We start from the raw sequence: 12,903 nt of genomic DNA on the forward strand, positions 1-12,903 counted from the left end.
TAATAGCTCCTATGCTAGGTGGCAAATGTTCTAAAACATCTTGGGCACATTGAAAGTGTCTTTTAGTCCCTTGGGAAGATGATGGGTTTATCAGAGCCACTTGAGCTGGTTCCAAAGGATGTGTGGTCCATTTTTCCAATGTGGATGGTTTGGGAGCTCTTTGAACAGACAGGGAATGTCCCATATCCCCTTGAGCAGATGGCAAATGTCTGAGAGTTCCTTGTGCAGATAAGGAATTCCCAACAGGATAATGGTCAGATATCATAGATCCTGGAAACCCTAAGACATTTGTCAAATGCCCTGCAGATCCTGGGGCATGTGAATGTGTTCCCACATCCACTTCCATGGATAACCATAGTCCTAGGGTTTTCTGGGAAGACAGGAAAGGTGCCATATCACAGAGACCAGACTGAGAATGCCCTGGAGTTTCTTGTGTGGACTTGGAAATTTTCATAGCCTCTTGTGCAGATAGGGAATGCCCCACAGACCCTTGGGCACAGGGCACAGGTGCTTTCCTCCCTTCTGAGGATGAGGGACTTACCTGATGCCATTGTCCAGATGGCATCGAATTTAGGGTGCTTGAGCCATATTGAGATAATTCTAGAACTCCATGAGCATGTGGCAAATGTGAAGGAGTCTCTTGAGACAACGCCAAAAGGACCAGAGGCAGTGGAGCTGCTGGAAGGGATCCAAGAGCCATAAACCCTGGAGTGGAAATTTCCTGAGCTGCTTGTGCAGAGTGCAAATATCCTAGCAGTTCTTGTGCAGATTCAGAAGTTGCTATTTTCCTTGGGAATGGTAACAAAGGTCCTAGAGCCCCATAGATAGATGGTGAAGTACCAGCAGATCTATGAGTAGATATGAAAAGATCCAGAGGCCTTTGCAAATACACCAAAGGCCTTTGCAAAGACATCCCAGGTAAACATGAAAAAGTTTCCAGAGCCCCCTGAGAAAGAGGGGCATGTTGTAAAATTCCTTGTTCAAATGAGGAAAGTCCCAGATCTCCTGGGAGGTGGGGCAAATGTCCTAAATAACTTAGTGAAGATGGAAAACTGTCCTGGGTCCCTTGGGCAGATAGCAAAAGTTCTATTGTTCCCTGGGCAGACTGGAAACAACACAGAGCTCCTGGGGCAGATGGTGAATGTACTAGAGATCCTTGGCCAGGTGGTGATGTTCCTAGATAACTCTGCTTAGATGTTGATGGTACTGGGGAACCTGGAGGGGATGACAAGTATTCTGCATCAAGAAGGCAGGAGGCAGAAGGATCTTTAGATGCTTTGGAAGACATGGGAGGTTCCTTTTGGACTAATGATATAAGTCCTAGTGTTCTTTGCACAGATGTGGACTTTCCCTCAGACCCTTGAGCAGATAAGGAAGGTTTCACAGTTCCTAGTTTAGATTTGGAAAGTGACAAAGCCCGTTGGGCATGTGGAGAACTTTCTGGAGCCTTTGACAGAGATGGAGACTGTCCCTAAAGCCCTAGGACAGATGGTGATTGCTGTAAACCCTTTTGGACAGACAGAGAAGACCTTTGAGCATCTTGAGAAGATATGGAATGTCCCAGAGACCCTTGGGTAGATTGGCAAGGTCCCAAAGTCTTGTGGTCAGATGTAGAACACTCCAGGGCCTTTTGTACAGATATAGGGGATGTGGGACTCACGTGAGGAGTACATGTAGCTCTTGGTGTTTCTTTGGGATCTTGAGAAGATGCGCATCCCCCCTTTGCATTAGGGAGAAGGTTGAAACTGTATTTCTCAGACAAGAAAATACTTAAGTCCCCTCAGTCAGAAGGATCAACTGTCAACCTCTTTTTGGTAGACATGAGATGCCCTGGGTCCACTTGATTAGAGGGAGAATATCTAATATTTCCATCCTTAGAAGGGATATGCATAAAAACCTCTTGTGTGGATGGGGAAGATTGTAAAGCATCTTGTTTGAATATGGTAGATATTAGGGCCCTTTGTGCAGATAGGGAAGATCTTTGACCCTCTTCTCTAGATGGGGACAATCCTGGAGTCCACATGACAGATATAGAAGCATTCAGAACCCCTGGGGAAGATGGTGAAGGTGCTAGAGCCCTTGGTGTGTGTTGAGAAGGCCCAAGAGTGCCCTGGGCAGACTTGGGAGTTCCTACCACCTCTTGTGTATATGTGGAATTCTCTAGGGCCCCTTCTGAAGAGCGAAAAGGTCCTTGAGCCCCTGGTATAGATGTGGATAGTTTTGTTTCTGCTTGGGCATGTATGGGTGGTATGAGGCTCACGTGGCAATTAGTGGACTGGCTTAGGCTCCTTTGGGCAGTAAGGGGAGACCTGAGCCCATTTTTTAATAGTGGAGGACATTTAAAGCCCCATTGGTTTAATGGGGAAGTTATGAATTTCCCTTGATCAGAGGAGGCATGACTCAAGATCACTTCAGCAGAAGTGGGTTGCTTAGGGCCCTTTTGGGGAGAGGGTAAATGTCCTCGACTGTCTTCATTAGAGGGAGTAGCTCTCCAGCCACCTTTGGCAGTTGTCAAAAGTGTGAAAGTCCCCTGAGGAGAGGTGGTGGGATTCATTCCATTTTGGGAAAATGAGAAATAACTGAGTCCCCCTTTTGGAGAAGGTTTGGAACCCTCTTTGTCTGATGGGGCCCGTTGGAGGCCCCCTTGACCAGAAGGGCCTTGTCTAAAACTCTTTGGGGGAGAACTGAAACGATTGGTGACCCCTTGGTTAGAGGATGGACTTCTGAAACCCCTTCTGGAAGAGGAGACATGTTTGATTTTCCTTTCAACACAACTGGGAGGTCTCTGGGATGCCTGGGCAGATGTGGAATGGCCCATAGCACATTTGTTACATTGGGGTCTTCTCAGAACCTCTTGGGTGGATAGGGACAGTTTCTGAGCATCTTGGGAAGAAGGGGAAGATCCCATAGCTCCGTGGGTAGGTGAAGACAGTTGCAGGGCCCCTTGAATATGTGGGGAAATTACCAGTCCACGTTGGTTAGTGGGAGAGTCAGCAGAAGATGGCCCAGGCACTGTGTTATCTTTGAATTTTTCACTAGCATCTCCAGCACAGTGTCCTGAAGATGTTGCACTTACTCTGGTGTCTAATTGGTCAAAGTCCATAGGTTCCTCAAACACAGTAGACATAGTCAGGCTTCTTTTTACCTTCCCAGGTATGGGTCCAAAAATGGAGGCCACTCTTTTTCTGGTGGCAGGCTGTAAGGCAGATGGTCTGGGTTCCCTGCTCAATGGGTTACTCCTGCACTCAGGAACCTCCCGCGAAAGTGGAACTTTCCCTCCCTTGTTCTCTTTCAGCTCCTTTATTGGGTTCAGGGTATTCTTACTGGATGTACTCTTTGAAAAAGCCCCAAGACTCTGCAGGCTATCTGCAGTCCACAAGTAGTGGACTTTGAATGTTTTGTCCTCATAGGGCTTCTGGCTCCTGAACTTATGTCTACTCAGTCGAATCACCCCCGGAGGTGCAAAGTCCCTTGGGCCTTTGATGCTGGTCAAGTGCTTCCCCCATTTGGGTGAGGTGTTCTCATCCCTTTGGAGGACACTGAAAGGGGTCCCAGGCTGGGAAGGCTGGGAAAACTGCGGTCTATGGTCAGAGGGTAACGTCCGGGCTGAGGCTTGCTGGCCTCTCTCCATACGTCTGGCCATTTAGCCAGTAAGATAGTTGAACAGGGAAAAGGGAAATGGGAAATCGCCACTCTCAAGGGGTAGCGAATGTACTTGCCAATGGTGACTCATGGCAAGTGGCATCTAAGCAGTATCCTCTCAGAGAGGCTCTCCTTTCCTGAGAACTGCGGACATGTCTGAAAGAAGCACACAAAATTCGAGTGACAGTTGGCCTCAGGAATCCAGCAACGTTCGAGAGGGGCCCTTAGAATGGCTGTCCTCGGGCCTGCACTGGCCAGTCCCGAGCTGCCTCACCTGGCCGTTCTGCATGCAGTAGCAGGGCAAACCTCCAAGTTTTCTGAATGAGGAGGGATGCTGAGGACCCTCTCTTCTCCCTTAGGTTCAAAAATGCTAGCTAGTCTGGTGCCCACTGTCAGCGGCCATGATAAGGACTGTTGAAGGGGCACCATGACTGGGAAAGGCTAGTCTTATGCCCCCTGTCAGAGACTGTAACAAGGATTGTTGAATGGGCACCATGATTGTGAAAGGCAAGGAATGCTTGGGAGACTGTGCTCTCAGGTCCCTCTTGCACCAAGATGGTATCTGCTGTCAGGAGGCCATCAGTGTTGCGGTGAGGTCTGATGGAGCCTCATAACTGAATGAGAAAAGGTGATTCAGACCCTTGCTCCTCAGAGACTGTGCGGGCCAGCCAATCACTGCTTATTGTGCTAGGGAAAGAACAAGTAATAGCATTTGGATAAAGCAGAGGATGCCTGGAATTGATATTACAAATGGTATTCTGCATTTTAAGGATGGCCTATCCAGGGATTTTCTAGCTAAATTTGTGCCTTCTGTGAAAGTCTTCCTGTATGCTGAAATACACCTCTAGATTGCTTAATAATACTTACTGCAATGTTCTTATTATGGAAGTACCTATTATACATAGATATTTATTGTGGGGACAATAAGGAGAAGAAAAACAATCTCCTTTGAGTACAGATGCAAGTTGTTTTTCCAGTACTCTTATATGCTTTTGCTAAAGTTCACAGATTCAGAACACACACACACACACACACACACACACACACAGTTGGACTCCTGAATGCAGCCCCTGTGGCCTTAAACAATTGCTCTGTCTGTCATGGTTTACATGTTGGGTCCTGTAACATTTACATATTTGGATTGTTTTTGGAAGGTCATGTACTTCCCCTGAAGGTACAATATGGCTAATGGTTCATATTAGTGGCTCTGCATGGGCCATTCACTTTCATTCCAATGACACAGCTGTGGCAGAGTTGAACAGAATGATTTTTTTGAAACCCTTAGTCAAGTTGATTCTTGGAAAGGTCATGTTCATATGGCCGCTGACATACTCAGAGAGTGTAAATTTAAGGATATAGATGAAGATATTATCTTACTGATAGAGAAACTTGGTTTGCTTGTTGCACCTTTTACCAGTTTTCCTTTGAGCAGTTTTTGTTGTTGCTGGATGAAAGGCTTTTGTTTATTTATTTCAGTGTTGTATTTGTTTTTATGAAGGATTTCTGTTTCCCTTTGCCTCCATAGACACTCAGGCTTGCATCATTCAGAAGCACTGGGGCAATTTCCTGTCCTCAAATTATCTTCCTGTGCCATTTCTTTAGTGATATGGCACATGCTTTCTCCTTGGAATTTCTAAACACTTCACAATGCTTTCCATTGTTTAGCCCCAATTTATGCCACTACTTTCAATTTTAAATGTATCTGGTTCCAGGAAACCCATTCCTTTCCTACAATCTGGGATAATTTGACTTCTTGTCTAATATTATAGCTCACTGTGTTTATCTGCATACTAGAACATATCATAACTCTCATAAATCTTTGACTAACTTATCTGAATTTCTTGTTGGTCTTTTGAGGTCCTTGAAAACATTGGATTTGCATATCATCATAATGCTGCTAGGCATGAAAAACTTGGTGTAGGGTAAAATGGACAGGAAATATGAATATCAATTCAGATAACATACACTTTTTGAGAATTAGCTTGGCAATTCTTTTTTATTTTTAAGTTTTTTCTTTTTTATAATTAATTTAATTTTACATATTAGCCACGGATTCCCCTATCCTCCCTCCTCCCGCCCGCTCCTGCCCTCACCCCAAATCCACCCCCTATTTCCACATCCTCCAAGGAGGCAAGAACTCCCCTGGGGATTCAGCTCAGCCTGGTAGATTCAGTTGAGGCAGGTCCAGTCCCTTCCTCCCTTCATGTAGGCTGAGCAAAGTGTCCCAGCATAGGCCCTAGGTTCCAAAAAGCCAGCTCATGCAATAAGGACAGGTCCTGGTCCTACTGCCTGGGGTCCTCCTAAATAGTTCAAGCTAAATGACTGTCTCACTTATCCAGAGGATCTGATCCAGTTCCATGGGGGCTCCTCAGCTATTGGTTCATAGTTCATTTGTTTCCACTAGTTTGGCTATTTGTTCCTGTGCTTTTTCCAATCATGGTCTCAATATTTATTGCTCATATAATCTCTCCTCTCTCTTGCCAATTGCACTCCTGGAGCTCCATCTGGTACCTGGCCATGGATCTCTGCAACTGCTTCCATCAGTCATTGGATGAGAGGTCTATCACAACAGTTAGGGTGTTTGGCCATCTGGATCACCAGAGTAGGTCAGTTTGGGCTTTCTCTCGACCATTGCCAGTAGTCTATTGTGGGGGTATCTTTGTGGATTTCTGGGGACCTCTCTAGTACTTTGCTTCTTCCTATTCCCATGGGGTCTTCATTTGTCATGGTCTCTCTTTCCTTTTTCTGGCTCTCTGTTCTTGATCCAGTTGGATCTCCTGCTCCCCTAAGCTCTCTTTCCCCCCCGACCCTTGCCCATCATTAACCCCCCATGTCCAGTTTGCTCATGTAGATCTCATCCATTTCTCTGTCACTGGGTGATCCCTGTGTTTTCTTAGGGTCCTCTTTACTAGATAGCCTCCCTGGAGTTGTGAGTAGCAGTCTAGTAATCTTTTGCTTTACAACTAGTATCCACCTATGAGTGAGTACATACCGTGTTTGTCTTTCTGAATCTGGGTTACCTCACTCAGGATGATTTTTTCTAGACCCATCCATTTTCCTGCAAACCTCATGATGTCATTGTTTTTCTCTTCTGAGTAATACTCCGTTGTGTATATGTACAACATTTTATTTATCCATTCTTCAGTTGAAGGGCAACTAGGTTGTTTCCAGATTTTGGCTATTACAAACAATGCTGATATGAACATAGCTGAGCAAGTGCCCTTGTGGTATGATTGAGCATTCCTTGGTTATATGCCCAAGAGTGGTATAGTTGGGTCTTGGGGGAGATTGATTCCCAATTTTCTAAGAAAACACCATATTGATTTCCAAACTGGCTGTACAAGCTTGCTTTCTCACCAACAGTGGAGGAGAGTTCCCCTTGCTCCACACCCTCTCCAGCATAAGCTGTCTTCAGTGTTTTTGACCTCAGCCATTCTGACAGGTGTAAGATAGTATCTCAGTGTCATTTTGATTTCCATTTCCCTGATGATTAGGGTTGTTGAGCGATTCTTTAAATGTCTTTTGGCCATTTGAGCTTCCTCTGTTGAGAATTCTCTGTTTAGCTCTATAGCCCATTTCTTAATTGGACTGTTGGGCATTTTGATGTCTAATTTCTTGAGTTCTTTATATATTCTGGATATCAGCCCTCTGTCAGATGTGGGGTTGGTGAAGACCTTTTCCCATTGTGTAGGCTGTCACTTTGTCTTGTTGACCATGTCCTTTGCTCTACAAAAGCTTCTCAGTTTCAAGAGGTCCCATTGATTAATTGTTTCTCTCAGTGTCTGTGCTACTGGTGTTATATTTAGGAAGTGATCTCCAGTGCCAATGCATTCAAGACTACTTCCTACTTTCTCTTCTACCAGGTTCAGAGTAACTGGATTTATGTTGAGGTCTTTGATCCACTTGGACTTAAGTTTTGTGCACAGTGACAGATATGAATCTATTTGCAGCCTTCTACATGTTGACATCCAGTTATGCCAGCACCATTTGTTGAAGATGCTTTCTTTTTTCCATTGCACAGTTTTGGCTTCTTTGTCAAAAATTATATGTTTTTAGGTGTGCGGATTAATGTCAGGGTCTTCAATTCAATTCCATTGGTCCACATGTCAGTTTTTATGCAAGTATCAAGCTGTTTTTATTACTGTAGCTCTATAGTAGAGCTTGAAGTCAGGGATTGTGTCGCCTCCAGAGGTTGTTTTATTATACAGGAATCTTTTGGCTGTCCTGGGTTTTTTTATTTTCCATATGAAGTTGAGTATTGTTATTTCCAGCTCTGTGAAGAATTTTGTTGGGGATTGCATTGAATCTATAGATTGTTTTTGGTAAGATTGTCATTTTTACTATGTTATTCCTGCCTATCCATGAGAACGGCAGATCGTTCCATTTTCTGACATCTTCAATTTTTTTTCAGGGACTTAAAGTTCTTGTCATATAGGTCCTTCACTTGCTTAGTTAGAGTTACCCCAAGGTATTTTATATCATTTGTGGCTATTGTAATGGGAGATGTATCTCTGATTTCCTTCTCAGCCTGTTTGTCAATTGTATATAGTGGGGGTACTGATTTTTTTTAGTTAATCTTGTATCCTGCTAATTGTTGAAGGTGTTTATAAGCTGTATGAGTTCCTTGGTCTAATTTTTGGGGTCACTTATGTATACTATCATGTCATCTGCAAACAGGGAAAGCTTGACTTCTTCCTTTCCAATCTGTATCCACTTGATCTCCTTATGTTGTCTTATTGCTCTGGATAGAACTTTAAGTACTATATTAAATAAGTATGGGGAGAGTGGACAACCTTGCCTTGTTCCTGATTTTAGTGGAATCATTTTGAGTTTCTCTCCAATTACTTTGTTTGCTGTTGGCTTGCTGTAAATTGCCTTCATTATGTTTAGGTATGTTCCCTGTATTCCTGATCTCTCCAAGACCTTTATCATGAAGCAGTGTTGGATTTTGTCAAATGCCTTTTCAGCATCTGGTGAGATGATCATGTGTTTTTCTTTCAGTTTGTTTATATGGTGTATTCTGATGGGTTTGCCTTTATAAATCACTTGGCCTTTTTCCTTTGCTACTCTTAATATTCTCTCTTTATTCTGTATGTTTAATTGTTTAATTATTATGTGGCGAGGGAACTTTTTTGGGGGGTCTAGTCTGTTTGAAGTTCTTTAGGCTTCTTGTATCTTCATAGGCATTTCCTTCTTTAAGTTGGGAAAGTTTTCTTCTATGATCTTGTTGAATATATTTTCTGTGCCTTTGAGTTGGTGTTCTCATTTTCCTACCCCTATTATTATTAGGTTTGGTCTTTTCATGCCCAGATTTCTTGGACATTTTGTGTTATGACATTTTTGGCATTAGTATTTTCTTTGATGAATCTATTTCTTCTTTTGTATCCTCTACACCAGAGATCCTCTCTTCCAACTCTTGTATTCTGTTGCTTATGCTTGCATCTATTTCCTGTTCATTTACTCAGATTTTCTATTTCCAGCATTCCTTCTGTTTGTGTCTTCTTCATTGTTTCTATTTCCCTTTTCAGGTCTTGAACTGTTTCTGTTACCTGTTTCTTTGCTTTTTCATGGTTTTCTTTAATGGATTTATTGGGTTTTTTTTTTCGGTTTTTTACTTGTCTTATCTTCTAGTTTTTTTATAGATTTCTTTCCATTTTGTTTGACTTTTTCTCATCTTCTTTATTAATTTCCTCCACTTTTTTGTTTATCTTTTCTTCAATTTCATTTTTTCTTGAAAGGCCTCTAGCATCTTCATGATGCTATTCTTAAGGTTGTTTTCTTCTGCTTCTTCCACCTTGTGATGTTCAGGTCTTGCTGTTAAAGGATGGTTCTGGTGATGCTGTATTGCTCTCTATGTTGTTGTGTGTACGGCCTTGATGTCTGCCCATCTCCTCATCTAATAGGTATAGGAGGTGACTGTGTCTGAGCGAGTTGCTGTTGGTCCACTCTGTGTTTGTTGTGCCTGTGTCTCAAGGGGCCCTTCTGGGTCTAATCTTAGCTCTTGGTCTGATTGGAGCAGGCAGCTTCTGTGTCTCAGGGAGCTGCTCTTGGGTCAACCCAGGCTTGTTGATTCTGTGACTCATGGATTCGTCTTGGTCTAGATATCAGGGTTCTTGGTCCAGTCAGAGCTGGCAAATTCTGCATTTCAGGAAGCCTCTGTTGGTCCAATGAGATGTGGCAGATTCTACTTCTCAGCAAGCCATTCTTGGTCTAATCAGGGCTGGCAGATTCCCTGTCTCCTGAGTTTACTCTTGGTCCAATGATGGCTCTGTCCAATGAGAGCACTCTCTTTCTCTGGGCTTGATAGGAGCTCTCTGGGCTGCATGGGAGTTGGGGGTTTGTCAGGGGTCTCAGGCAGATGGGTGTGGGGGCAGAGTGCATAGATTGCATGGTCTCCTGGGAGGTCTTGGAGAAGGGGAATCTTCCCACGAGAGCCTTGCCTGCTGGTCAGCAACTGGGGCCAAGTTGGGTGGGTCTTCCCCCGGAATGGCTGGGGCCCAGGGATGGGACCCAGCGGCAGGCCTCCCTGGGCCTGCTGCTTGGCATTTCTAAAGTCAGTGCAAAATAGCTTTCTAAATTTAACTTACAATGACTATGTTTAGTTCAGATAGTCAATAAAAGATAAATATAATAGTTTATACATACATGAATGACTGCTCTAAAATGGTAATATTTAAAAGATTTTACTTTGTTCAACTACAATAACTTCTATGCATAGTGAATTTAATAAGGAAAACATCTATTTGAATAGTATATTTTGTAGCATTTAACTCATTCATTAACATTCTTTTCTAAAGAGTTTATATTTTATTCACTCTGTCAGCATACAAAGACATGAATTTCACTACTGCACTTTCATACCTATGCTTTTATTGATTATTGTTATTATGTGTGTAATGGGAATGACCATTGTTGTCTAGGTGAGTGCCAAGTTCATTTCCTGGCATGAGCAACAAGTGTATGACCAGGAAAGACAGAAGGCCAAGCCTCACAGAAAACAAAATTAATAACTTATACATTCAGGCTGGGAGAATCTTGAGATAGGAAGTCAGTTAAACAGAAGCTAACATGGATGTTTCCTAGGGCCCCTAGGTCCTTTCCTTTCGAGTATTAGCCCTGTCTAGATACCCAGCCTTGTGGCTTCCTGCTATTTCTCCTGGCAGGTTCTTCTGGGAACAAGAAGACACTGTCTCAGGGAGACAGCCTTAGTTTTTCCTTTCTACTTATGTTCATCTAACCCCACCTCGTGTGTGTGTGTGTGTGTGTGTGTGTGTGTGTGTGTGTGTGTGTGTGTTATGGGCATGAATGTGTAGTGTGTCCATATACCATATACGTAGGTTCACATGTGAATGGGTGTACATGTGTATGTGTTTATGTGCGCAGAGACCACATGTTGATGTTGGGTGTTTTGGTGACTCTACAGTTTATTTACTGAAGTACTGTGTGGCTTGTCTAGCTAGCTAGCCTTTCCTTGGGTATCCCCAGTTTCCAACTTTCTAGAGTATAGTTGGGCAGCCTCACTTACTCACCACTTATTTGGGTACTGGTGGTCTGAACTCTTGTTCTCACATGTGTGTGGCAACTACTTTATCCATTGAACTATCTCCCAGCACCTATTAATTTTTAATGCTATTTTCTTTATTTCTTTCTCAGCACAGTCTTTTCTGACATACAAAAAAAGCTTCTGATTTTTAAATGTTGATTTTGTATCCTGCTGAACATGTCTATACATGAATTTTCTGCTGAAGACTTAAGTACAGGATTATACTATGTACAAATAGGGATAATTTTACTTCTTCCTTTCCTATTTGTATCCCTGGTGGAATGAAAACTGACGCCACACTGCATAAATCAGTACATATGATTTCAAAATTAAAAATAAAATTATTATAAGACCTAGCTATAACACTCCTGAACAAATGATCTAAGAAACCTAAGTCTTACCTCTGACATATTTGCACATCCATGGTTTTTGCTGCAATGTTCACAATAGCTAAGGAATGGAACCATTCTTTTCTCTTATGAGATCAGTAGATAAAATGTAGTATGTATATATAGAGAGAATTTTATTCAACTGAAAAGGTAGATGAAAAGGTGACATTTGGAGGAAAATGGATAGAACTGGAGATTCTTATGTTAGGTCAAGAGGCATAGATTTGGAAAGAGAGAACTACCATAGGTTTTCTCTCATATGTGGATTTGAGATTTAATTTTTATGTTTGTATGTATATGTGTGGTTATGTGGGGTAGGCCATAAAATAAGAAAATGAAGTATGAGAAGAGAAAAGAGACCTCCAGGGGAAAAATTAAAAAGTATAATAGAATACATAGGACATAAAAACATAAAGGGATGCATACTAGTTTCTCTTTTATTGCTGGGATAAAACAACATTATCAAGGCAACTTATGGAAGGGAGAAGTTATTTTCCTTATGATTCTAGAGAAATAAGAGTCCATCATGGTGGGAAAGAATGGCAGGAAACAGTAGGCATGGTACCAAGAATAGGAGCTGTGAGCTCACGTCTCCAACCACAAGTTGGATTCTGAGAGACTGACCCTGACATTGTGTGAGTCTTTCAGCTTTCAACACATGCCCATAATGACATATATCCTTTAACAAGTTCATACTTCCTAAAACACCCCAAACAGCCCCCAACTGGGGACCAAGTATTCAAACATGTGAGAATATAGGAGACATGTCACTCAAATAACCACAGGATGGCTACTGAAGGAAGCAATGAACCAGTAGAAAGAAGTCATGGGATCTGGGATGTCAATACAGGAGGATCAGCAATATGGAAAAGGACAATGGAGAGATGGCTTAGCACTTAAGGGAACCGGCTGCTCTTCCAGAGGACCTGGATTTGATTTCCAGATCTATACATTGGCTCACAATTATTTGTAACTCCAGTCCTTGTGGGATATGGCACCCTCTTCTGACCTCTGTAGGCACCAGGCATGTATGTGGTGCACAGACATATGTGCAGGTAAAATGCCAGTACACATAAAAATAAGGAAGGAAGGAAAGGGAGTGAATGAAAATGCCATAACAAGTCGCACTTTGAATGCTAACTTTTAAGCCTGGTAAAGTATGTGTATTGTTCAGCATCTGTGTGTTTGTATAGTTTCTGTTCTTTTCTTGTTATTGACTTATTATATTTTTATTTCCACTATATTTTATGAAATAAGCTGTGTTTATTGTTTGTGTTCATTAAGACTTAATTTGCACAAATTTGCACAATGTTGTATATTTTAGAGGAG

At 42.4% G+C, this 12,903-nt stretch overlaps 1 pseudogene; it reads right to left on the bottom strand.

Annotated features, from left to right (window-relative positions):
- Positions 1-3,695: 3,695 nt before the first annotated feature.
- Positions 3,696-12,903, bottom strand: part of LOC119086612 — a 73,850-nt pseudogene continuing 64,642 nt past the window's right edge.

Source organism: Peromyscus leucopus, chromosome X (genome assembly GCF_004664715.2).
Source record: "Peromyscus leucopus breed LL Stock chromosome X, UCI_PerLeu_2.1, whole genome shotgun sequence".
Lineage (NCBI taxonomy): Eukaryota > Metazoa > Chordata > Mammalia > Rodentia > Cricetidae > Peromyscus > Peromyscus leucopus.